At 50.6% G+C, this 27,708-nt stretch overlaps 1 protein-coding gene across 1 annotated transcript in view; it reads left to right on the top strand.

Moving 5' to 3' along the window:
• The window catches only part of G3BP1 (G3BP stress granule assembly factor 1), a 731,395-nt gene that overhangs the window by 528,294 nt on the left and 175,393 nt on the right, over positions 1–27,708 (top strand). The window lies entirely within an intron of this gene.

Below are 27,708 nucleotides of genomic sequence, written 5' to 3'. Positions count from 1 at the left end.
AGCATTCCCAGTGTCTTTATTGCCTGTACCCAGCGCACGTGGTGGAAGACTGCATTTTGCCAGGTGATGCCGCCTCGCACACTGAAGGATAGGCATAGGTGGCTGAAGGAGTGGCTGCAGGCCAATGCCCCAGCTCTGGGTAGGTCCCAGCGGCATGCCTCTCCAGGTTCCAAGAAAGATGAACGGGCTTCTAAGACTTTTGAGGGTGCCCCTCGCGCGGGGGTTCAACAGAAGGCTAAGTACCGATGGTCCACTGCCACTGGGAGTGCCATTGCAGCAGGCTCCCCGGCGGCCAGGGCGGGTCCGACGTCACCTGCGACTTCAGTCAGTGTTCAGGATCCTCGGCCAAGAGAAAGTCGGACCTGCCAGGCAAACTCAAGGAGTAGGCCAAGGGGGATTGGGGCGCAGACCCTCCCCCTAAGGAGAAGGCCAAGCAGGACAGGGCACCTGGGACGCCCAATGCCAAACAGGACAAGGCTGTGGTCCTGACCGTGAAGGCCCAAGTACACCCAGCGAAGCCCCAGCCTTCCATCCAGGGAGTGGTGGCGAATCTTGCGAAGGCCGCCGAGATAGCTCTGCAGGGTGCAACCCCAAAGGCAAGGTTATCCCTTCCTCCCAGGAGGGAGGCTGCATTCTGGCCCATAAAGACCCTGGAGAAGATGCCAGTCATCTCCCCGAGACCTTCCCCTCTGGAAGCGAAGGGGGGGGGCGTGGTGGCCCTCCAGGGTACGGATGTTGTCTGAGGAGGAGCTAGTCTGCCTGCAAACCATCCAGGAGGAAGCAAGCGTAGGGAACAGGCCCCATGACTAAGGCACCGACGGCGAGGATACCGTTGAGGAAGAGCATCATGGCGATGAGGGCCTAGGCGCCCTGCTGGTGCCCTAGCGGCCTAGTCCGCCCCCACATCAGCTGCCACCCCAACCTCAACCACCTCCTAGAGACCTCTCGATGGACATTCTCTCTGCACTGCATACTCTGTTCTCTGAGACCAGGATGCCTAAGCGCCGGCGGCTGACCCCTGTGGCATCGGAGGAACCACAGGCCAAGCAGAGAAGGCACCCTCCTCCATGCTACTCCTCGAACCCCCCCCCCCCTTCCCCTCTCCCCAAGGGCTGAGACGGACCCGGATACGACTGGCATGGACGACGCTGGTGGGATAGGAGGCCTCCCATGTCCTCTGATTCTCCCCGGCGGACGAGATAGTCTCTTTTCATTCGATGATCTCCAGAGCTTGGGCGCTCTTCTAGCTCACTCCAGAGGGGAAAAGGGAGGGTTTCTTATACCAGCACCGTGAGGCAAAGAGGAAGACCATCCTCTCGGTCACACTTCTGGATGACATTTGGGACGAGGGACTGTCCCACATGAATCCTTCTACAGCCCCAGCGAAGAGGGATCGCCATGAGAAGTACAGGGTGCCGGACTCTGCGCCCAAGTGCTTGCGGGACCCAACCGTAATGGGACTCTGTGGTATCAGCTGTGGCCAAGAAGACATTGGGTGCTTTTCCCTGGGCAGGGTCCACCCCTCTGGACAGCGAGCAGAAGAAATTGGATGCCATGGAACTGCGGGTCATCTACTCTGCAGCCACTACCATCAAGGCTGCCAATGCACTGGCCATCATAGCGCGTTATGATTCAAGATTGCCCCCATCCTGGACTTCCTCCCCGACGACAAGAGGTCAGTAGCGTTGGAGATTGTACTCCAGGAAGGCCTTCAGGAGGTTCCGGAACCAACCAGAGCCAAGCTTCTCGCCATTGTCTCGGAGGGCAAACTTGCCAATAAGAATGTTGTAAAGAATACCCTGGACTCCGCAGAGACAGCAGGCAGGTCTCTCGTACAGGGTACTCTCCTAAAGAGACACGCGTGGCTGTGCACGTCAGGCTTCAGGCCTGAGACCCAGGCATCCATCAACAAACCCATCGAAGAGGCCAACCTATTCAGGAAGGCGGTAGACGATGCGTTGGAGACAGCCAAGAAGGAGCATGAGACTATTAAGTCGCTGCACCAGATTTCCCAAAAACCCTCTTCACAGAGGGGCAGCAATTCTCGGTGGTCCTTTCGAGGACAAGCCCGCGTCGCTCAAAATAATTTCGGCACAGGCAACTTCAACTCAACCTGCTGCAAGCCCGACTTACTACCCCCAGAGGGGTCAGAAGCGTGCAAAGAATAGAGGCAGAGGCTCCAATTCCTAAGGAGTGTCAACTTCGGGTCAGAAATGACCACCAAGTTCGGGTCCCCTCCCATGTCTCTCCGGTCGGGGGGCGATTCACAACTTTCCTCAAGGCATGGGAGGGGATAACTTCAGACCAGTGGGTCTTAAAGACGGTCGCCCACGGTTACTGCGTGGAATTCACCTGACCTCTACAGTTCAGACCGTCACAACATCGACGCCTTTCACCAGAACATCTGCAGATTGTGATCCAAGAGGTGCAAGTGCTGCTGGGAAAGGACGCCATAGAAGCCGTCCCGATTCTTCAGGTAAACAAGGGTATCTATTCAGTGTACTTGTACCCAAAAAGGATCTCACCATGCGTCCTGTTCTAGACCTGCGCCAGCGAACAAGTTCATAAAGCCCCAGAAGTTTTCGCATGGTAACACTAAAAGAGGTGATCCCTTTGCTAAAACAGGGGGACTTCATGACATTGGATATGAAAGATGCATACTTTCATATTTCAATGCTGCCAGCGCACAGAAAATTCCGAAGGTTCGTGATTCAGGACAAACACTACCAGTTCAAAGTACTCCCCTTCGGCAAAGCCTCGGCGCTAAGGGTCTTTACCAAGGTCCTGGCAGTGACAGCAGCACACCTGCGCAGACTTTCAGTTCCAGTTTACCCTTACCTCGACGATTGGCTCATCACGGGGGACTCGTTCGTTTGTTTTTCGAACACCCAAAAGACAGTAGACCTACTGTTCAGCCTGGGATTTTCTATCAACGAAAAGAAATCCAGCTTAGTCCCCAGCCAAGTAAAACAGTTCCTGGGGGCTCTAATTCGTACGGAAGACGGTCTAGTCTTCCCTTCCAGCGAGAGGGTTCAGAACATGCTCTCTCAGGTTCCTCAGCATGTAGCCAGTCTAGAGGTGATGGTACGCAAAGCTATGCCTTTGCTAGGGATGATGGTGTCATGCATATACTTGGTTACTGACGCGCGGCTGCGCCTGCGTCCCGTGCAAGAGTGGCTCAACAGCCAGTGGTGTCAGGCCAGCGGAAAATGGGAAGCTCGGTTGTCTCGCCAGCCCTCGTTCTCTGTGCAGTGGTGGTCGAGGGAGAACCTCTTGAAGGGGAAGACCTTCACCACCCCTGCAGTGGAAGCCACACTCACGACAGACACATCTGTCACAGGGTGGGGGGGGGCTCACCTGCTTCAACAGGTAGTGCATGGAGTGTGGTCCCCTCAGGTAGCGTCCAACCATATAAACTTACTGGAGCTACTTGCAGTGTTCAAAGCATTGAAAGCCTTTCAGGAGCAACTGCAAGGGAAGAAAGTGCTGGTCCTAACCGACAGCACAACAGCAATGTATTACCTGAACAAACAGGGGGGCACTCACTCTCCAGGGCTGTCCAAGCTGTCCCAAAACATCTGGATATGGGCTCTCAAACACAAGATGTTCCTGATATCCCAACATGTTCCCGGGGAACTCAATCTTATGGCTGACGTACTTTAGCAGAGATTTTCCTCTGCCAGAAGAGTACGAATGGCGACTGCACGAAGACATTGTATCCAACGTCTTCGCAGAATGAGGGTTTCCAGAGATCGACCTGTTCGTGACTCAGGAGAACCCCCAATGCCAAGATTACGCCTCCAGGTACCCCCAGAACCGATCCAAGGGGAACAGTCGCTGGATAACTTGGTCGGGGAAATGTGTCTACGCTTTCATCCCCCCTCCCCCACCCACCCTCCCCGAAACTCCCGTTCTGAACAAGATAGTACACAAGATGCACCGGGAACCAGTCACCATGATTCTGGTGGCTTGCATGTGTGCCCGCCAACCTTGGTTCGCTCACCTGATGGAAATGTCCCTCCCCCCACCAGTCAAGCTGCCCTGCCCGTACAACATGTTGTCTCAGGACATGGGGGAGACTCTGCACCCATGCCCACAAACTCTGAACTTAGCAGCCTGGCTCCTGAGGTCATAGAGTTTGGACATCTGCAACTCCCTCAAAGGTGCATGGACCTACTGAGGGAGGCAAGAAAGCCTAACGCACGTTATTGCTATGCCAGCAAATGGAAACATTTTGTCATCTGGTGCAGTCCCAAAGGCGTCAATCCCACTGATTGCTCGCCTTCACACATTGTGTTATATCTAACCCATCTGTTGGACTCTGGGTTAGTCTTCAATTCCTTAAAGGTTCACCTAGCGGCGTTGTCAGCCTACACCACGTCACAGCAGAAGGTGTTGTGGTGGAAAATACCTGTGATTAAAGCCTTTATGGAAGGGGTTTAAAGAATGTATCCCCCCATCACTCACCCAGCCCCTGGGTGGGATCTAAATATGGTTTTAACTAGGCTCATGTGACCCCCTTTTGAGCCTATGCATAAAGCTAGTCTGAAAGACCTGACTTACAAGACAGCCTTTCTAGTAGCTATCACTTCTATCAGAAGAGTTAGTGATCTACAGGTCCTCTCGGTGTTTTGGACCCCTTTGTTACAGTCCACAAAGATAAGGTAGTTCTGCGCACTCATCCCGGATTTGCGCCGAAATTTATTTCGAAGTTCCATGTGAAACAGTCTATCGAACTACGCACGTTCTTCCAGAGACCTACTAACATGGCGAAAGAAGCCTTCACACATTAGATGTGCTCAGGGCAGTCATGTTCCACATGGATAGAACTAAACCACTGAGGAAAAGTAAACAATTCTTTGTTTCAGTGGCAGCTGGTCGAGAAGGGGATCCTGTCTCTAAATCAGCAATATCAAGGTGGATTGTCAAATGCATCACACTATGTTACACTCTTGCAAAGAGAGAACTGCCCTTCAAGCCTAGAGCACATTCTACTCGAGGCACTGGGGCATCCATAGCATTCATTGCAAATGTTCCCCTAGAGTCCATTTGCAAAGCGGCAACCTGGAGTTCTGTACACACCTTTACAAAACACTATTGCCTAGACACTCATTCTAGGTCTGATTCTCAGGTGGGACAAGCAGTACTAAGACATCTTTTTCTACTGTTCCTTCTCACAACCCACCTCCAACTCAGGGTACTGCTCGCTAGTCTATGCACAGCATGTGATTCTAAGCAGATTAACAAGCATCAGAAGGCATGCATTACTTACTGTAAAAGCATTTCTGATGATTGTATCTGCTTAGATTCACATGGCCCTCCCTGCCTCCCCGCTCGGGGTGTAAGGTACATAGACTTCTTACTACTTTCTCTCTTCATGTACTCACTCACTATAGCCTTGGGCTCCCTCATGGCAGAAAAAATACAATCGGAGGGACCTCGGCGTGTGAGGGATTTTGGGGACTACACACGTCACAATAGGGATAGTGTTTCAGACAAGCCTATGCAGACGTCCGTTTTCGGTCCCCCGAAAGACCAGATGCAATACTCCGCGGTTACCACTGGATGTCGGACCATATGCACAGCATGTGAATGAATCTAAGCAGATACAATCATTAGAAATGCTTTTACGGGAAGTAATGCATGTCCTATAGGGGGCCTCGAACCCAGGAGGTAGGTAAAGGATTTCAAACATCTTTAGCAGTATCACGGCAACGGGAGTCCTGGTTGAACAATGTTCCTGAAAAAGTGGAAGCGGCTCCTGCGGTGGTTCTTGGCAGTTCCTGCAGTTTGTCTTGTCCAGCAGAGGAAGATGGGCTCTCGTGGAGGAAGGTTAGAGTTACTGCACTGCCCAGGGAAGAAGCCAGCCGCGGTGATGCCGAAACGGATTAAAAGATACGCTCATTTAAATCACGGTCGTGGTGGACGGGTACCTGGCTATCCGGTCTGTGTGCAGGGCACTGGCGATTTGACCAAGGCAGGTCCTGGAAGGCGATTTACGATCTGGTTGGCCCCACCAGCTCAAGGGAAGAAGACTCTTGCAGAGGAATATCTTCTCAAGTCGTTGGAGAAAAGTGGTGAGGATCTGCAGCAGGGCTTCACTGGTGGTTCAGTCGTTGCAGATGTCTTCAGCTTCTCCTCTTCGTTTTCTTCGTTCCAGTGGCGCTGTCTTGTACCCCAGTCCTCAGAACCCTGCTGTTATGCGGCAAGACCCCCATTCATACAGCCTAGCTGTCACTCACACAGTGGGGTGGCTCTCCTGGCGGGAGAACACCCAGCCTATCGCGGCAGAGTGCGACTTGGGTTGCGTAGGCAACCCTGTACAGGGTACCTATTCCCCCCCCCAGCTCCCACACATACCGTCTACCCCAGACTCCGTGGTGCCGAGAGGAGGGCTTCTGTGCAGAAGCCCGCCAAAAGGACGAACAAAGGATCCCCGACCCGAGTTAGGATTTCAGAGAAAGACACGAGAAAGAAATTAAAGTTCTGGCAAAAAAAAAACAGCGGATTAAAGTTAATATTAAAATAAACCAGCAGTATTTTCGAGGCTGTGGTAGCCTCGAACATTGGGAAAATCCCATAGGAAAATATTCACGGTCGAATATTTATGGTAGTAACCACTGCTACCAGCCAAAAACTTTGGAGAGAGGGACTGTACGGTACCCTCTCGAAGGAATTCAAGGGAAAAATGATTAACCCTTTCCAGTACTTCCATAGTACGATGGTTTGTACTGGTTTAGTTCATAACTATAGACTAGAAAAGTCAATGGGGACAGTAGTCAGCCCCAGGGTGTGGAGTCTGTTTGTGGGTCGATAGGACACCCCGGTGGTACTGCACGGATGGTGCTGTGTACCACAAATGTTAAGGAGATTTCTATGAGTGTGAGAAAAACCCATAGACATTAAATACAAAAAAATAACCTAGAACACACATCAGCAATTTGTCTAAGAGTGGGAAAAGAGTCTCACTCTTAGCAGGAGAAAAAAAAACCTTCAAATCCAGCAGGATAAGGGAAATTAGCCATAGAATGAGTTCTCCCTAACACTTGCTACGATTGGGAACTTCGGCAGGACAAGTGGATCACCTGTTCCGCAAATGGGGCAAACCCCAGATCGATCTGTTTGCGAAGGCGACGCACACCAAGTGCCAGAGTTTCGCCAGCAGGTTTCCCCAGCCGGGGAGCATGGGGGTTACATTCTCATTCCCCTTGGACGACCTGTTTCTGTATGCGTTCCCTCCGCTGCGGTTGCTTCTTCGACTCATCAATCAACTCAAACGGTCCCTGTGCAGGATGATCCTCGTCGCACCGGTGTGGCCGAGGCAGATATGGTACCCAGACCTTCTCAGCATGTCAGCGTTCCCTCCAGTCAATCTTGGAGTGGTCTCAGATCTTCTCACCAAGGAAGGAGGTGCAATTCTGCACCACAACCCAGTATCGCTGAACCTGAAGGCCTGGCTCCTGCAGCGTTAGTGTTCAGGGGCTACGATCTCCCAGCGGACTGCAAGGAGGTGCTTGCCAGGGCATAGTCTACTCTTAAATGCTATGGACCCAAATGGAAGAGGTTCTCAGTGTGGTGCCGTACAAAGTTCATCGACCCTCTACGAGTCACGGCTCCGCAGGTGGTGAAGTATCTGCTGTCGTTGGCCAAGGCTGGACTGGCCCATGCCTCCATCAAGGTTCATCTGGCGGCTATCTCCTGCTACACCAGATCTCTGGAACGGTCGTTGTTATGGTTGCACCGTGTGGTTAAGGAGTTAGTCAAAGGACTATTCCGTTCGTTCTCTCCGGAGAAGGCTCCACTCCAACCCCTGCGTGGGAACTCGATGTGGTGTTGACTAAGCTCATGGGCCTTCCATTCAAACTTATGCAGAGAGTTCCACTGAAGTTCTTGTCGTGGGAGACAGCGTTCCTTGTACCCATCACCTTGCACAACAGGTAGGTGCGATCCAGGCCCTGTCCTGTAAGCTACCTTAGTTCACTTTTCACGACACGAGGGTGGTGCTCCAGACGCACCACTCCTTCATGCCCAAGGTGCTTTCGGACTTTCATTTAAACGAGCCCTTGGTGTTTTTCTCGACTCCTTCATTGCCGGCTGAGAGAACTTTGCACTTGCTGGATGTGGCTAGAGCTCTGAAGTTCTATGTGGACCGCACGTAGAGTGTCTGGAAGGCGTTGCAACCTTTTTGTGAACTTTGGCACTCTGAACCATGGGAAGGCCCTCTCCAAGGCTTCCATTTCCAGGTGGCTCTCTGGCTGCATCACCCATTGTCACTGGTTGGCAAACCAACTGTTGCCTGGCCGTCGGAGAGCCCATTCCACCAGAGCGATCGCTGCAACTATGGCGTTGCAATCCGGTGTTGCCCTGCTGGACATCTGCAGGGCTGCTATGTGGAGGTCGACACACCTTCACGAGATTCTATTGTGTCGACAAGGGTTCCAGGGAGAAGTCCAGAGTTGGCCAAACAGTGCTGCGCACCCTGTTCGCTTGAAGGCTTGAAGGTGAGCCTGGTGATGAGGTAAGAGATGCTTTGGTAGAGCCTTGCCACCTGCCGTGGTTGTGCATGTGTGTACTGCTATGTATTCTTTATTCATGAGCATGTGAATCCATGCCAGACCCATGCTGGAGAACAGTTACAGGTAAGTAACTTGTTCCTTCTCTCCTGTAACTTCTTCAAACCCTCCCGCCTGCCCCTCTGCGGCTCTTCTCTCGGTCCTACTGCCACTTTACGTGCTACCAAATCTGAAGATCCCTGCCTGAGGAGGGGCTTAGGTAGAGGGCAGTCATTGGCTCTGTGCAGTATTGTTGGGACAGTTTTTCTGAAGTCCAACCAGGACTTAGTAAAACCATTCAACTGAGGCAGTACAAGACTCTACTGAGTATAAGGCTGAACCACCTGAGTTTGTGGTAGCGTAGACAGAGCAGCCAGGCTTACCTTAGGAGGGAGAGAGGGCTTTAGAATCAGTACAAGTGAAATTGTAATAGATGATCCAAAGAAACACAAAGACTTTGTATTGTAAAAATAAAGGATTTATTCAAATACAGGTAGGCCCAGATATATCTAGGGGTAAGTACTAAAGCATTATATGAAATCGCACTATAAAAACACACTATACTTGAAAGTGCACAGACACAAGTATAGACCTTATTTGAAGTACCGAACAGTAGTTCTAGGGAAGTCCAAACCTTTTTCATACACATTCATTATAGGTGTAGACTACCCTTGGGCAGTAAAAACCAATGGTTACTTTTTGCAATTAAATTCAGTAATGCAAGGGCATTAGACAGTTCCACTTGTATAATGTTCTCAGTACAAATCACATAATCGGTCAACTGGACAATATACTTTTGGTGAATAGCGGACACTTATTCTAGGTGTAGTAAAAAACTTTAACTAGTTTTGTGAAAAGTTATACTAGGTGAGTAAAACCTAAGGATGTAATATACAATTAAAGGTGCTTTTGAAATCGGAGAACCCCAGATTGAGGTAAGCAATAACTCTTGTAACTTATTTTGGATGGCACACAGCTAACACAAGGTAAATAAAACACATGCACTTTTTTTAACCTCACAATGAAGGGTAAAGTAAAACCCAATGTTACACTTTACTGAATACTTATTCTAGGTATGCGACAAACTAATGCAGACTTATTAAGGACAGGCTAGCTGCAAGTCAGGGAAAGCAAGACCCAGTTGGGGGACACTCATACAATTAACCTCAAAGGACTAAACTGGTGAAACCAACACTTCTCTTTTGGGAAGAGACACAACCTTATCTCAGGAGAGTAAAATACCTTCACATCTACTTTCTATTAGACTGGCAAAACGGTTGCTAAAGAAGAAAATATGTTAACCATACTTTTAAGAATAGTGCATCACACATTCAAGATCAGTAAGAACTTTCGTAACTGTTAACTCTTAGAATTACAGTTACCAACCAACTCTTTACAAGGAAGTCACTTTTGAACAGTTATTTTCTTTTCTAGGCAGAAGTCCCAATCCCTTCAGTCTTTCCTTTATTCTTGGAGCATGAGTGTTCTCAGTGGCAGAAGGGGGGCTGGGGGGTCACTAGGACTAGTGACCAACAGGCAGTGTCAGAATAGGTTCTTTAGTAGCAAAAGTCAGAGTTCCTTAGGAAAACTGGGGAAACAGTTGAGTACTTCACCAGTTAGAAGAGGGTCCAGGGGCTACACAGAAGACACCCTGGCAGGATTCTAGCAGTGGGACTGGGTGCACTGGATGAGAGGCCTCCCCATCACAGAATACAACCCACCGCTACACAGAAATCCTAACGGGCTTAAGGTAAGTACATACCCAAGCCAACACAGTACCTCAGCATTGAAGAAGATCTTGCAGCAGAAGAACTTCAGGTCTGCAGCCAAATACCCAGTCAGTGGATTCCATGTTGTGGAGACTGAAAACAAGACCTCAGAATGGACTTTGCAGCATGGATCGATGAAGGCTCTAGGCAAGGTTTCCCCCCGCGGCTGAATGCGGTTCTGCGGATTCGGCTCCTTTCCAAGGAGCACAGAAGACAGAATATCTCGGTTGAATTCTCGTCGTTACAAAGGTCCAGCACTCTAAGGGGACTTTTAGGACTCTATTCGTGTCTCTGGAGATCCACAAGGATGCCCACGTAGTTTCAGCGAGATTCGGAATTCGGAAGACTGCACCGTGCAATGGCTTGAGGTCCCAGGGTATTGTGGATATTGCAACAACGCAAGGTCGCAGCAACGCATGAGATGGCTCACAATGCAGGTCTTCTTGAGTCTAGTGGGTCTCACCAGGCTCTGGGTCGGGGTTGTTTTCCGAGGCCCTAGGTCAATTAAAAGGAAGGGCTACAGCATGATCCGGTTAAACGGCAGGCTCTCGGGTTGCTGGAAATCGTTTCCACCGCTTTTCCTTAGTCATCCTCTTTGGTTTAAGTTCCAGTGGTCGACATGTCTTCAGCTTCCAGGTTGGCAGTATTCATCAAGAATTACAGCACAACCTCTACATTCTGTGTTTTACAAGAAGGGGCGGTCTGGTTGTCTAATCAGGACAGCCAGCCCCCAATGGGATTTGTCCCCATTCAAGCAAGGCGTAAAACAACGGGCTGGGGTGTTTTGGACTCCTCCCTCACTTCCTGCTCTCACAGACCGACTGGAGCCTGGGCAGGGAGTCCAGGGGACTCCGTTGAAGACAAAAATCACACAAAGGAATTTCCCGCCCTGGATGTCAGGGGAAGGAACAAGAAACGACGAACACTAAAATGGCAAAAAAGACCGTGGATATTTCGGTAAAAATGGACACCCTTGGGTCACTTTACTGCAGCTGTGAACACAGCCCGCTGTAAATGTGCACCAAATTAACACTACAAGGTATCACTGCCACCAGCCATTGAAGGTAAGCTTGTCACTGTAACAGAATTGTTAGTTTTAGTGTGAAAGGGGATACATTGCATCTCCCCAGCACTCCACATAAGGTGGGGGGGTGTGCTGGTTTCACTAGATAACATGTAAAAGGGATCCAAAGATCTTTTCTACCCTTGGGAACTGTAGGTCACTCAAGGTTAGCACAAGAAAGTTAAAAGGGGATCCCCTAGGGCAAACCAGCAATAGGCACTAATTGCCAATAAGTTGTTAAAGAGGATAACTTTAAAAAGACATTATGGAGAGTCTTTAAAATGACACCCATAAAGAGTTAAATACTATTTGAGTGTGGAAAAAGGATCCCACTCACTGAGGTATTCATGAAAAATAACCCACTAGTAAAGCAACAAAGTTCTGGGGTTCAGCCAGGAAATGAAGATTTACCAGTTCTGTGCAAATCTTACCTAACAAGTATGACCGAGCTCAGTGATTGGTTGTTAGGAGAAAGACAGTTCATAAATGACAGATTTTTTTTTCTTTACCGTGGATTCCCAACCTGACGGGGAATATTCATGAGCATGTGAATCCATGCCAGACCCATGCTGCAGAACAAGTTACAAGTAAGTAACTTGTTACTTCTCAAATAGTCAGTTAATGTCACATTTACATGTTTGAAAGGCACCATTTGCCATTGGGGGCCAACTAGCCATTGGTTTCAAGCTAACCAGTCTCTACTATGCTAGAAGCAAGAGCTAAATAGCTCCCCTCAATTTCGAACCCTGCAGCTGTCTTAACAACTCATCTTTTCCATTCCCTAATACCGTAGGCAAGATTTTGGATCTGTCCTTTGACTGGCTTGAATGGTTCATTCCAGTAAGCATGAGTAATTTAGAAAACTGATATCGGAAAATGATATTCTGAAATAGTCATGCAAAGTCTGGACATGAGTCCTAGATACCCCACTGCACAAATATGCATGCTAATGTGGTTGGCCATATGAATGGTTGAGAGCAACAGAAAAAATTGACACTGTAGCAAAAAAGTTATACTCAAAACACGCAAATACTGTTAAACAAAATGTTATTCACTATGTACAAGGCAGATTTCAACAGAAGGCACCAAAATACATAACCCAAACAAGTGTCATTGACCCAATGTGAAAACATCATAGCTGCCTAATTGTGAATAAAGCATGGAACACCAACACAAAGGTGATAAGAGAATGACTACTGCACACAATCTTGCCTAACAAGAAGTAACACTTCAATGTAGACTCTACCCTTGGGAGTAAAACCTAGATCTATGTAAAGAGATGGGGGGGTTGTTAGGGAGAACACTCAGAAATGTGCGAATTCCCTCTACCTTCGAGACCCCCAGCAACTTTGCTAGATTTTGAGGACTTGAATTTATTTTTTTTTTAAACTTTGGTTTTATCATTTTCTTAATATAACAAACTGGCTCCATGCATGTTCAAAAGAAGTACATATGACAGGCCCAATGAACCCGGCCCCCCTCCCTTCCTCCCCACCCCAAAACATGCCCATCCCCCTAACTCCTTAATCAAACCTGAACCGTAATTTTGGGAGTCTTAAACTGTTCATTTGTGTCCGGAGCTTGGTAAAGAGTGTGAACATCAACAATCATCTATGGCTGTGATTCGACTGCCTACCCCCGGGCCGTGGGCACCCGTTCCCTACCGGGCGTCAGTGGACGTCCCATCCCCAGGTCTGCTGCACCCCATACCAGTTCTCTTTGAATGCACCAGAGTCATTTCTGAGCCAGGGCTACCCTTCCTACCCTCAGCATTGTTTCCCACATTCTGGGGTACCTGTAAATGTCCGTGGCCTCCGGGCTGGGGGAGAGGGGGAAGAAAAACAACACCGTCGGAGGGTTCTGGGGGAGCAATTCCTCGGTGACTTCAGCAATCCAGCCCCTCACCCTATCCCAATACGCCTATACTTTTGGGCAGTGCCACCACATGGGGACACTCCCGTGAACATTTTTGATAACTTTACGGGGTCTCTGTGCCACCCCTGCAAGATCTTGAAGTTGTGTTCCATGTCGGCTGTGAATAAATTCCCATGGAATGCTATTTTAAATATCCGTGACCAGGCGTCCTCCAAGATCACCTCTCCTGACGGGTAATTCCAAAATGCGCGGAAACCCTGTCTCTCCACTAAATTGGCAGTGTTCTGGATCCTGTACATCCCTGACACTGTTCCCTTCCTGGAGGTTGCTGTGTCAAGTAGTTTCTCAAAGGGGGTTAGCTGTCCCTTCAGGTTCTGACCCCATGATTGGTCACAAAGAATGCCCTTCAGGCGGAGATATTCGAATATGGAGAGGGACCCCTGCCCAATAGCGTCCCTCAGATCCTCGTATGGTAGGAATTCCCCCTCCTGGAAAAACTGCCCCGCCCATTCCAGTCCCGAGTCGGACCAGGCCTGTGCCTTGTGGAACCCCCTACTGCCCATATTGAGAGGGTGTCCCCAGAGTGAGGACATCGGAGATGGCCATGACGTTAGGTGCGCTGTCTGGGGGCCCTCCCTCCAGATTGCCCAGAGAACTCCCAGGGTAGCATGGGTTTAAAGTCTGTTCGGGATGAACCTGCGCGGGGCCCAGAGGAGATCTCAGACGTTAAGAGGGTGGGCAACCATATCCTCCAAGTAGGACCAGTAGGTGCCCATGCCTTCCCTCATGTGCTTCAAGAGGACGCGCAGTTGGGCGGCGCGGAAATAAAGTTGGAAGTCTGGTAAGCCGAACCCTCCCTCTTCTCTCGGCAGGGTCAGGACCGCCTTTGCGGTCCTCGGGGTCCTGCCCTGCCAAATAAACTTGCGGACCGTGTTCTGCAGAGTCCTAAAGGTTTTGTCAGGTACGCTGGTTGGGAGGGAGGTGAAGAGATACAGCAGACGCAGCAGTACATTCATCTTCACTGCCGTCATGCGGCCCTACCAGGACTGAATCATTGAGCCCCACCTCCTGAGGTCCACGGTAATACCTGATAAAACGGGGTCATAGTTGATCGGGGCGAGTTTTGATAAATCCCTGGTGAGGACACCCAGGTATCGGATATAGACCTTTCCCACTGCTATCCCGTTAAGTACGCCCACAGAGTCTAAGCCCAGGTCCTGTGTTCCCATGGGGAGCAGAACAGATTTAGACGCATTAATCTTCAGCCCCAAGAAGCGCCCAAATGCTCCCACCAGAGACAGGAGGGGGGAGGGAGGAGCTGGGGTCCACCAGGTAAGCCAATATGTTGTCCGCGAACAGGGAAAACTTAAATTCCACTTCGCCCCTCTTAACCCCTTTGATATCCGGATGTGATCTAACTGCTATGGCCAGGGGCTCCATTGTAAGGACATACATCAGGAGGGACAGCGGACATCCCTGTCTTGTGCCCCGTGAGAGGGGGAAGGGATCCAATAACCTGCCATTCACTTGTACCCTTGCCATCGGAGCTCTATATAATGCAGCCACCATCCCCTGAAATGTGCGCCAAATCCCATTTTCTGGAGGAGTTCGATATATCTCCACTCGACCCTATCGAATGCCTTTTCCGAGTCCAGGGAAAGGACGCTCGCGTCGAGGTCTGACTCGTGGGCGTGGTGGAACAAGTCTATGGTTTTACAGATGTTGTCTGAGCCCTGTCTTCCCCTTATAAATCCTACCTCGTCCCCGTGGATCAGTTTCGGTAGGATCTCCTCCAGCCGCCTCCCGATTACCTTGGCTAGGATCTTAACATCGATGTTCAACAGGGATATCGGGCGGTAGGAGCAGCACTCCGTGGGGTTCTTCCCTTCCTTGGGCAATACCACAATTATGGCCTCCATCATGGAGTCTGGGAGGGTCCTCCCCTCTAGTACTGCGTTGAAGACATTCACTAAGTGCTGGCCTAAGGTCGAGCGAAACCTTTTATAAAAGACTGTGAAGCCATCCTTGCCCGGGGAAGTGCCCACCTTCATCCCGCTGATTGCGTGTTCCACCTCGTCCTCGGTCACCAGTCCATCCAACCCCTCTGCCATTTCCCTAGTTAGGGCCGGCATTTGTATTGAGTTCAGGAACCCTCTATCTCCGCATCACCCCCGTTATATTCTGAGTATAGTTTTTCGTAGTATCGGCGGAATGCCTCTCGTATGTGGGGAGTGTCGTGGCCTATTAACCCCTCTTCGTTCTTTACTGCTTTCACCCTTCTGCTTCTCTGCACCTCCCTCAGTTTCCAGGCCAGGATCCTATCCGCCCTGTCCCCCTTTTCGTAGTACTTTTGCTTAACCAGCAGGAGACTCTGTTCCGTTTTGTGCAGGAGATCTTTCAACTGGAGCCTATAGTCGGCCAGAGTGGCGAGCTGATCTCGATCCAATGGATCTGTAGGGGGACCCCCCGGTTGGAGTTGAGCTATTTTCTGATTTTTCCTGGCCTCCCTTACTCTTATTTATTTTGGGCACCCATTTTGATTAGGAGTCCCCTTAGGGTCAACTTAAAGGCGTCCCATAGGGTGTGCGGACCTACCTCCCCATTGTCAAACTCGAAGAATTCTGTTATTGCATCTAGCACCTTCTGCGCGCGGACCTCATCCTTCAACAGAGAGTCGTTGCATTTCCATCGCCCCCTACGGTCGCTTAGCCAGCCCCTTGCAATGGTGGTTCGGACCATGTTGTGGTCCGACCAGGGGACGGGGTCGACTTTGTGGCCAGTGACGAATGGGTGCAGGGTCTCGTCCACGAAGATGTAATCTATTCTGGAAAAAGATGAGTGAATGGCCGAATAGTATGTGAAGAAGGGGGCTCCCGTTCTGGGAGTTGGGACCTTGTCCACCAGACCCAGCCCTGAGTTAACCCTTTGGAAGGTCCGAGCCATGGACTCATCCGTTGCCCTGGAAGACTGTAGACCAACGTGTTTCCTGTCCTGGGTTGGATCCAGGACCATGTTGAAATCTCCCCCCACCACCAACACACCCTGGACAAAAATCTTGAATTTTCTCCCCCCACCTCCTCCCAGAATTGGGCTTGACCCTCATTTGGGCCGTATACCACCACTAGGGTAAGTGGGGCGCCCTCCAGGGACCCTCGTACCAACAAGTAACGGCCCTCAGGGTCTTTCAGTATGTCCTTTTTCGAAACCAACGTTCCTCGCCAGGAGGATGGCTACCCCTCTTTTTTTACCCTTGTGGGATGCGCAAAAAACCTCCCCTATTCCCCCCCTGCATCTTGGGCTCCTTCCCCCATTCCCAGTGAGTTTCTTGTAAGAAGAGAAGGTCAAGGTTAGCCCTCCTAAATTCCCTACAGACCAGGGACCTCTTTGTGGGGGGTGTTTAGGCCCAGCACGTTAAGGGAACCCACTCCCAGGGCCGGCGGACTTTCAGCCATTAGCTAAGATCGCTCCTCTCCCTGTCGACATATTCTCACCACCCTTTCCTGCGTGCTCCCTTGAATTTAAATTGTGCTCCCCCATTCCTTCCTCCCCGCCCCCCTGGGTGGGCCTGAAACTTTTCCCCAACTGCCCCCCAATCCCCGTCCCGAACCGAACAACCCCAACTGTCGTGTATCCCCCCCTCCCCCGCATCCAGCCAATCAGTTCTGCCATTGCTGGCTTTGGCCGAACCACCAGCCTACCTACCTCGGCCAGGCCATCTGTGTAAAGCTCATCGTCTTGAGCCTCCCTGCCCCCTAATTGCAGCGACCCCTCCCTGGCCCCCTTATACTTGCTGTTCATGGGGGCGCTGTGAGTAATTGAACTTCCGAGACCATTTTGGAGCCTGATGGGATGCCCCTGTCCTCAGTCCTCAGTCGTTCCGCTCTCGTCCTTCTCTGGTGATGGTGTATTCATTTTCCTGAATTTTCTTGCGCCCGTTTTCCTTCTCCTGTCTCCCGATGGGCCAGAGCCGCTTGGTCTGCCTGTCGCCGGGCCCGATGGCCCCTCTGTGGGTTCAAGTCCACTACGTAGTCTTGGATGGGCTACCCTTATGTTGTCCTCTGTGATCAGAGTTGACCTTTGACCCATATATTCGAAGGTCAGGGAGAAGGGGTAGCCCCATCTGTATCACACCCCTTTCTCCCTAAGCAGTTGCATTAGGGGCCAGCACATTCTGCGTTTGGCCAATGTATAGGCCGAAAGATCCTGGTATATTGAGATCTGACCGTTACTATAAGTGATCTCCCGGGCTTTTCTGGCCTCCCAACACTTTTGTCTTTTCTCAGTAGTAATGGAACCGGACCAGGATCGACCTAGGGCCCCCCCCGGCCCTGTGCACTCTATCAAATGTGAGTTCCGTCGCCTTCTCCGCGAACAGGAGGGTGATCATGTCTCTTACCGTGCGGGTGATGTCTCTCTCTCCGTTTCTCCTTCTGATTCCGGGCCCCCAAAGATCCTGAGGTGGTTCCTCCGTTCCCTATTTTAAAAGTCGTCCATCTGCCTGGCCCACTCTTCGTCTCTCTTCTCCAGGGCCGCTAGCCTCATGTCTATTTGTATTTCTTGGGACGCAGATGAGGATTGGTTGGTCTCCACCTGTAGTAGTCTGTCCTCTGCCTTATCCACCCTCTGGTCAATTTTTTCAAACTTCTGGGCAATGTCCGAGCGCATGTCCCTGATCTCCTGCAGAATTGAGGCGAAACCCTTTTCCATTGCCGCTGTGGAGGGTGCCGGGGCCTCCGGCTGGGCCATTTCGCTCCCGAGGGTCGTACCTTGGATGCTACTCACAGCCTCCTGAAAGCTAAATTCCTGCAATGTTTTCCGCCAGTTCATCTGGTCAACCCCAGTCCCCCACCGTCGTGAGGCAGCCAGTGATTTTCCTCCTGGGGAGCCCCGGGGGGCCAGCGAGAGAGAGGGGGGGCGGGCTCTACCGGTGCTGTGCGGGCACACGCCCCGCCGCCGCCGGGCGGGGGCCTCACACTCTTGTTTCACCGTGGCAGTCGGGGTTTCTTGACGGCGCAGGCAACTGGGACCGTCCGGCCAGGCCCAGAGGGCGTCTACGGGCGGGCACACGCCCCACCGATGCCGGGTGGGGGCCTTGCACCCGGTCCTCCTCGGTGTCTCCCGCAGGGGAGGGAATGGTCAATGGGCCTGGCTACTCCACCTCACCGTCCTCACTTAGTGCCTGCGGATCCCTCCATGACTGAAGTCTGCGTGCTCATGCTCCCTCCGCTCGCTCTTCTAATGGGAGTGGCACCTCCCGGCCCACCTTAACTTTTTCAGGCTGTCCAGAGCTCAGCGACGACCTGTCCCAATGAGTGGGGGCTCCACCGCTCCTGTCCCCAATCCCCCACCTCCCGAAAGCCTCGGGGTGGGGGGGGCGGCGAGGGCTCACCTCGCGCTCCGGGTCCGTGCTTTCGGTCCGCACCTCCTCGCGGCCTTGGTGAAACGCCTCCGTTCCTCTGGAGCTGCGGCCGCCCAGGCCTAGTTTCCCTTCTCCCCTTGTGTGCGTTGGGGCCTGTTCTCAGGCTCCACGGGGTTCTCTGGGGTCGCTCTTTCGAGCCTAGGGTGCCCCGGGGGTCACAACGCCGAGTCGCCACTTTGAGTTTGCCTGGGGGAGTTTTGGGGGGGCTCAATCCTCCAAAACGGCCAGGCCTCAGCGGGAGCTGTACGCTCAGGCAGCCATTGCCTGTGCGCCCCCCCTGGTGGCCTCCCCGACTTGAATTTTTTTAACCTGGAGAGAGACACCCTTTTCCCCACTATCCCATGTATTTTAATGTGATTTTGTACTGTTTCTTTTGGTTGTGGAGTCTGACAAACTCCATAGGCCTCATCTTACATTGTCGCACAGCACCTTCAGTGCAGTGACACAAGAAGTCTTTCAGATGTCCCAAATTTTCAAAAACCTTCTCTGTGATAAACTACCGTTTCCCAGATAAGTGAAATTGGTTACTTACATTTGTAACTTTCTAGACCCAGCACACACTATCTTACAATAGGGTGCTGGAGGGGTTACCTTGTATCCCTTTTGTCTAGCTTCTCATGTAACATTTTTTTGTTACCCTTGCCTCACTTAATGGCTGCTGGCAGTGGTTTACTTTTTTTACTACCATTATGGGATTTTACTGCGGGCTGCGTTCGCAGCCATGGTAAAGCACCCATGGGTGCCATTTTTGTCAAAATGGGCCCGGTCTTCTTTTTTCACCATTTCTTTGTGGAAAGGTCCTTCTTGAGATTTACTCTGCATGCCAAACCAGGTTTGGTCCCTTTGTTCATTTTGCCTTTGGCGGGATTCACAGGTGAAGCCCGCCACCTGGCTCCAGGGTGTCTGTCGGGGGCAAGAAGCAAGGGAGGTGCCTGAAACGCCCTGTTCTTGGTCTCTTAGGAGACACAAATGCACTTTTAGGTGATTGGCCGTCTGGCTGTCTGGCAAGGGCAGCCACCCTATTGGGTGACTGACAGCTAGGCTGGAATGAATGGAAGCAAGCTGCATAAAAGGCAAGGCTTTTTGGCTTGGAAGGCAGAGCCGACCACTGGGTGAAGGAATCCGAAGAAGAACTTGGAAGAGACGCCTGCTGCAACTCCTGGAGCGTTGGTTTGTCCGGTGAAGACCTGCTTGCTGTGCTGAAACTCCAAATTTGTATTGACAGAGAAGCCCCATGCAAGGATGACTTCTCCCTTTGAGTTGGTGGGACCAATCAACTCCAAAGTAAGCCACCTGGACATCCTCTCGAAGCTGGTTGAGTTTCCACTGCAGTCGCTGCTGGAGCCGGATAGCCAGGGAGAGGAACACCAGTTTGTGTGCGTTGCTTTTAGCTGGCCAAGAGCTCTAGGAAGATCCTCCGGACTCCCAGGAAGCAGGACTGACTGAGCCTCAGTCCCCTCAACAGAGTGCGGGTCCCCAGATGCAAGGAAAGTCCATCTCGACAGCCAGGAACCGCAGTATTTCTATTTGCAGTAGACGCATAAGTGCCACTTGTTTGAAGTTGGCCAGTTGCAAGCAGTGACCATGCCATTGCAGTGCAGGAGTCCCCAGAAGTCCTCCCTCTTGTCCCCACGACTGAGGCCCAGGAACAGCAAGATCTGCAGAGCTGCACAGGAACAGAAGTCGTCTGCTGCACTTTTTCTTTAACCTAAAGGTACTGTAAAGTCTAAGAGGACTTAGCTCTTGTGTAGCCACATGTCCTTGTTGGTGTTGGGGAGAATTCTCATAAATGTGCTAATTCCCTTCACCTTAGAGACCCCCAGCAACTTTGCTGGATTTTGAGAACTTGATTTTTTTTTACCTGGCTAGAGTGTGAGCCTTTTTTTCCCACTCATGTATTTTGATGTGGATTTTATTCTTGTGTTCTTTGATTATGGAGTTTTAGACGACTCCATAGGCGGCATCCTTTCATGTGCGTTACACAGCACCCTCAGTGCAGTGAGACAGGGAAGCTTTTTAGGCTGTCCGAAGGTTTAAATACTTTCTCTGGGATACACGTCTGTTTTCCAGAGAATGTAAAGTTAAATTGACTTTACTAGTCTGTTTAAATTCCTAGACCAGCACACACTAACTTACAATAGAGTGCTGGAGGGGTTACCTAGTACCCCCTATGTCTAGAAACTCATGTAGCAGTCAAATGCTACCCTTTCCTATCGAAATGGCTGGTGTCAGTGGTTTTACAACAAACTACCATGATTTTTCCCAACTGCAAACACCGGTAGCTAAAAATCACAGGAGACCTGTTTTTCAAGATGGCGCCCGAGCCCCCTTTGTTTAAACAGGTCCCGGTGTTCTTTATTTGCCATTTCTTCTTTGAAAGATCCTTCTAGAGTTCGTTTCTGCGCACTAAACTAGGTTTCTATGCTTTTGGCGGGCTTCAGGACTGAAGACCGCCTCTGGCGCCTGAGTGTCTGGGGTGGGCAGGAAGTGAGGGAGGTGCCCGAAACTCCGTGCTTAGTCTCCTAGGAGACCCAAATGCACTCTGGCGTGAATGGCTGGCTGACTGTCCCGCAAGGACCGCCACCCTGTTGGGTGAGTAGCAGCTAGGCTGGAATGAATGGGAGAAAACTGTTCAAAAGACGAGTCTCTTGGACTGAAAGGCAGAGTCAACCACTGGAACGAAAGAACCGAAGACGAGCTGGAGGAGGACGGCTGCTGCAACTACTGGCCTGTTGGTTTGCCCGGTGGAGCCCTGCTGCAGGTCTGAATCGCCAAGTTCATCTCGACAGAGAAGCCCCTTCAAGGACGACTTCCTTTTGAGTTGGTGGGACCAATCAACTCGTAAGCCACCTGGATTCCATCTCAGAGGTGGTTAGGATTAACCGGGGGGCGGAGGGGGCACCAGCTTGTGTGCTTGAACAGCAAACGGAATCGAAGATTTGCCAATTTGCCAGCTTTGTGACCATTCCCCGTGCAGTGCAGGAGTCCCCCGATGTCCTCCCTCTTGTCCCTACGACGGAGGCTCAGGAACAGCGAGATCTCCAGGAACAGAAGTCTTCAGTTGCATCTTTTTCTTCATTATAAGGTACTGTGAAGACCTGACCGAGAGAACTTTACCTCTCACCGCGAAAGTTCATGGAACTTTGGCAACTTGCAGGCCTAGTCAGCTTGGGACCCGACATACAAACCTTTCTTCTGTGAACTACTTCTAAGAACTGTGTCAAAGTCTTTTCCGTTTTAAAGACCAGAACCGTTTTTACTTGTACAAGACACTAGCCCATTGACTTTGGCCTACCTATTGCATTGAATCAACTCCTCTGGTGAACTATTTGCACTGTTTCAAAGTAACTGTAATACTTAATGTATGCCTTTTTGCTCCTACTTCAAGGGAGCTCAACTGCTTAGTAATCCGTATTGTAGTATTATTGTGATATTGGTTGCCTCATTTAGTGAATGCTTTATAAATGATTGTGTAATAAATTAAGGCGTGTTTTACCAAGAAACCTTGAGCAGAAGTGTCTGTCTGAATACTTGTCATTGTAGACCTTTTTGTAACACCCTTACAAACTCGCATTCCCTCTTGAGATGAGCCTGGCTGCTCAGCTCGCTACCAAAAACTGTGTGGTACAGACTTGTACCAAAGATTGGTTTTGCTTACACCTGTAGTCCTAGTTGTGTTTAGTGGTCCCAGAAGGTACTGCATACAAACAATGCCTAACAGTTGGAGACTTGCTTGGTTGCATTTGTAGAGTTGCTATTAGCTTCTTTACCTCACAAGCCTAATCCGCTTTCGGCCCTATTTTGATTTCTTCTATTCTACCAAGACTTTTAATATATTGTGAAAGACTTTCTACTTACTTGCAAGAAGTGCTTTAGTTCACCTTGACTTTTGTTAACTTAAACATTGGCTGGTCTGGCTCCCTGAATGATTCTTCTCTCCTCTGTTTAAGTGTTTTTGCCTTCCCTAAAAGAAAGGGTTAACTGACTTTGCATTGGGGGGGTTATTGAAAGTACTTATCTGCTTGAGAAGCCTTGTGTGAATACTTGTTTTATTCTGATCCCTCTTTACTTTGACACTCTCCTAAGAAAGTCTCAATGCAAACAGTGATCTATTAATGTCTACAGCTGCCTAGTAATTGATGTCATCTCAGGGTGTAGGTATTGTCTGTGAGCCATCCCAAATGGGTATATGCTGATGCAGAAAACGAAGTGTGTATTATTTTTTAAGTGTATTTGTTTGTTGCTTAATATTGTTCCCTTCTGAAGAAGGGGTTAGTATAACTGACTGGTAAATACATGAATAATTGTATACTTGTCAATGTGAATCTGTGTAACTCCCTTACAGCTCACATTGATCCCTCTTGAGATAAGCCTGACTACTGGACCACACTACCAACCAGTGTAGTACAGACTTATACCAAAGTTTGGGTTCCTATTGCCAGATCGGGGTTGTTGTAGTGCACCCAAAGGGTACAGTATTCAATCTTGCCTAACGGATCGACAAACACAGAGTGTGGAAACTGCGTTTGAACCGCGACCATGACGAAGGGCATTGTCGAGCGTGCAAGCTCTTTAAACCGAAACCCCTTTGAGATTGCAGAACAAAACACTGGGCCCACCACGTCATGCAGGCCGAGGCCGCCATGGACATGGAGGGAGTCTCCAGTGATGGCAGCGTTGCCGTCTTCTCGTACGGCGAGGGCGAAGGGGAACATCCAAGTTCCCAAGTGCAAGCCCCGACCTGAGCAGAGAGGCCGGCAGCCCTGTTGTGGGGATGACACCCGCCGGCAAGAGCACTTCATCTTCCCACACTAGGCACAGCCCGCAGCGATGTATCAGCACTGCCGACTGGACACCCAGATTCGGCGTCTAGAGGAAGATTAGTAGATTCCCTGTCCTCTGGGCACACGAAATCCTGGTCGCCCCATGACGGGCCCCATAAAACAAAAGACACCGCCCATAAAACTCTTTTGACCGAGCGCCGGCAGATGTGGCAGAGGTCCTTCCCAATGCTGAAACTCAAAGCATTTTGTCGAAACCGGCAGAGAAGTACAAAAATGGAGGATTATCGCACCTGGTTAAACATTTCCAAGAAATACTATTAAAGGCTTCTCATTCCAAGAAGTCTTACTGTAAGAGTTCCAATCATAGAGACACATCTCATAAAGACAAGGATAAGTCCCATAGGGATGAATCTACCCCTTCTGTGGAAACCTGAACTGTCCTGCAGGAAGAGGATGAGGGGCTCTTGAGTGAGGCCTTACATAATAAAGGCATTCTCACACCTACACCCCAAGTCCCTGCCATACCTTACCCTGGGATCATCCCCAGCTCAGCCCTATGGACAGCACAGAAAGAAATCCTCGTGCAATAGAACATTTCCAAAACACACCTACTGCTCAGGCCTCAATCTCGCAACCCCTGTCTTCCACCTCTCAGCCCCTTGCCCCATCACAGCTACTAGCAGAAAGGCCTCGCACTTCTGCTTAGCTTTATGAAATCCATACTGACACCGAAGGGGGGGGAATCGGGAAGAATATCAATACTATGATGGTGAGGATGATGAGGCAGAGGTGTATACTATGTCTTCTGCTAATCAACAGGATTCCCCAGTGCCTGATTTACCAGTAGATCTGCCCTTATTTAATGACTTACTAATAAAAGCAGCTGAGCACTTTGGTATTCAAACTCAGGAGACTCAGCAAGACACAGATTTTGCCGAAGATATCCTGGGGGACAAAAAAAGCTGCCACCCAGTTCATACCTATCCTAAAGTCTGTCCAGAGAAAAACTTCACTGGAAATCCCCAATCAAACAAGGACAGTAAACCCACGGATGAAAAACATTTCCGCCAGGGTCCATCTGATCCTTTATATATTGGGGGACCGCTTAAGCCAGATTCGCTGATTGTCACAACTACGCGAAAGAGGGAAAGAGGGAAGGTACACCACTAGCCTCTTCAGAAGCTTCCCCAGACAAGGAGAGCAAGAAGCTTTATACCAGGGGCAGAAAAGTTGCAACCTCGGCAGTGTTTCCAGCTAGGATCGCCAACAATTCCACCCTGTTGGCCAGCTATGACTGCCATAAATGGGACAAGGTTACGGCTCTCGTCGACTCTGCTCCAGAGCCTTTAAAGTCTAGACTTGCTCTAATAGCAGCGTAAGGCAAAGCCACTGCCATCAGCTTACTGAAGAACAACCTTGACGATTGAATCGCAATTGAATGATTGAATTGCCTCACCCTCCTGGAAACTGATGTTAATGAGGCAGAGGCCGCATGCTGTGCGGTAGCTGAGGAGGCAGCAACCCTTCAGGCTCTGAATGACGTGGATGGTGGCGTCTAGTGTCAAACCGTTGTGCATCAGGCATCTCCTGAACTGTCAGATCGAGTGTAAGGGCAGTGCTGCTCCCCATTAGAAGATCCTTGAGTTGGCTTTCGGGAGTTTGGGTCTCTCTGGCATCTGCAGGAATTCCTGTCCCCCCCCCCCCCCCCCCCTGAGATTTACTGTTGCACCCGAATGAATGAGAATACAGAATTGTTTGTTACCCAGATTGACTGCTATTCTGGGTGCTTCTCTTGCTTCATGGTCATCTTGGATGAGGTCGACGTATTCATCCAAGTGACTTTGGCCGTATTCATCGCCACCTTGGTATTGGAAATTGTGTTGATTTCCGTAGGTCTGGTATGTGTGTTGGGGGGTTTGTCGTATTCGTCTCCGAACTGGGAGTATAGGTCGTACTGGTCATACCCATGTTCGATGTCTTGCGGGGGAGCCTCTTCTATCACTCTGATGTACCGTTGTTGGCTTTGGTAATACGGTATGTTGGGTGTATTCTGAGGGACTGGGGCTGGCAGCGGTATGTCCTGACCTGCAGTTGAGTGTTCATGTGGGTGGTGGGGGATGGTCTTTCTTCTCTGCAGACTGACTGAAAATGGCCATCTCTGCCACAGTTACATTTTTGTGACTGTTTTGGGCAGGTCCCAGAATGCGGGAAATGTATACCACACCGGTAGCATTGTCTTTGCGTCCTGAAACCCAGTTGGTTGGCTGACCTGTTGGGTGAGAACCCCGATCTGTGGGGTGTTGGGGTACTGGTTGGATTGCAGCGATGGTCTCCCCCTTCTCATGTTTTGCATTCGGGTTTCCTTCGATGGAGGCTGCTTGTGCATCGACCCTCTTGAAGATTCTGGCCATCTCACTCGCCTCATCCATGGAGTTTTTATTTTATTTATTTTTAGCAGTTTTCTGAGGGCGGGCGATGGGCATCCTTCTATTACACGTAGTCTTATCGCTTCGGAAGTGGCGAATAGGTGGATCTGGCAATGGGTGCTCTTCAGCCTGAGGCGAGTGATTAATTTATCAATGGTCTCCTCGCTCTTCTGCATGCACTGATTAAATATGTACCTTTCATAGTCTCTGTTGGGTTTAATGATGACTTTTCTGTTGAGCAGTGATTAACCCGGTGAAGTCCGTCATTTCGTCTGGGTCACTGGTCTCGACAATGGTCTTCATCTCTCTGCCGACTAGATTGATGAATGTCACTTGGATTCAGAGATTTCGCCTCACCTGTCGCTTTCACATAGTGGTTGTAAAGTCCTCCACCCACTCAATCCATCTCTGGCCTTTATCACTCTGGGGCGTCAAAGTGAAAGAGAGTGGCTTGCATAGTAGTGCCGCCTTGGACGTGGGGGCAGGAGTGGGTGGTTGTGCCTCTGGGCTGCTCATGATGGCAGGGTGGTGGGTGTTTGCCTAAACTATAGTCTATGCCTAATCGCGTGGACACCTGGTGGGTTATGAGCTTGGTAATGCGACGTACCCCCTGTTGTGAGGCTGCCTCTTTGGTAGTACTCTGTCCGCTCCAACCTTAAGGACAGGAAAATTATGGTATTGTGCACAGCACCTACCGTGGGGGTGTGTCCCTGGTCGTGGCTTCGCTGCGGGTCTGTGCTTGTGGGCTGTGTAGGCAGCTGCTGCTTGTCAATGGCGGGATTGCTGTGCACTTTTCTCTTTCTTACTTCTGTGGGCAGCGGCCTCTTCTGCCAAGTGTCGTCTGGAGTATCTGCTCCCGCTGCTGGATGGTCGTCGGTAGCAGGCCGCTGGCGGAATGCCGGCCGGAGGTATGGTGAATGGCCACTGGAGTGGGCCTGGGGCGGGATCGGCAGGCATCCCAGTATGCACTACCTGAGGCAGGATCGCCTCTGGGAGGACGGACGCTGTGGGATCACTGCTCCAAGCAGAGGCCACAGTCTGGTGCGCAGGGAGAAGTCCTTGTCTTCAGTTGCGAGGGTTGCGCGCAAAGATGGGACACAACACCAGAGGGATGAATGAATCCTCCACTTTATTCAATGGCTGCATGGGAACTGCCCTTTCCCTCCTTGGCTCCTCACTTTCCTCCCTCTCGCTTCCCACCAGTGCCCTGATCTCTCCATTAAAGGTGCAGAGACCTGTAACAGGGCCCACTCTATCTGCAACGCTCTCTAAATACTCGCCTTCCCAAGCCCTCCTTGTCTTCCAACTCTCTGCGGGTGAGCCGCTTCTCCAAGTAGAGACTTGGGAGGTGGGAGGGAGCTTTATCCTCTCCACATGCCTCCCTCTGGAACAGCCTCCCTGCCACTCTGTCTTGAGCCTGATCTCCCTAAATTCCTGAAACGCCTCAAGACTTTCCTCTTCGCCGCCTCCTTCTCTCCCCCTCCCCTGCTAACCACCTCTTTCTCCAGCATTGGATCTTTCATGGATTCACATGCTTAGAATATTCCCCGTCGTCAGACTGGGACCCCTCGGTACACATAGCCTTTTCCAATAGGACACAAAAGTGTCGGAAGTTTTCCTATCTACGTCCTTTTAGGACCCGCCTACGCATGCTCCGTAGGCCGTCCCCGTATAAGAGGCCCGCCCCCGCGGTTCCCCTTCAGATTTCAACCGTCTCCAAAGTAGTGGGATCTCCTCGTGTTGTCCTACTGTTTTGTAAAAGGTTGCGTCATTGGATTTCGAGTAATAATGTCCTCTGTGCCAGGTAAAGCGCTGTTCCG

This window comes from Ambystoma mexicanum, chromosome 3q (assembly GCF_040938575.1).
Source record: "Ambystoma mexicanum isolate Mex_15411 chromosome 3q, UKY_AmexF1_1, whole genome shotgun sequence".
In the NCBI taxonomy this organism is placed as follows: Eukaryota; Metazoa; Chordata; class Amphibia; order Caudata; family Ambystomatidae; genus Ambystoma; species Ambystoma mexicanum.
Note: the sequence above shows the minus strand (reverse complement) of the source record. Positions and strands in the feature narration are given on the sequence as shown.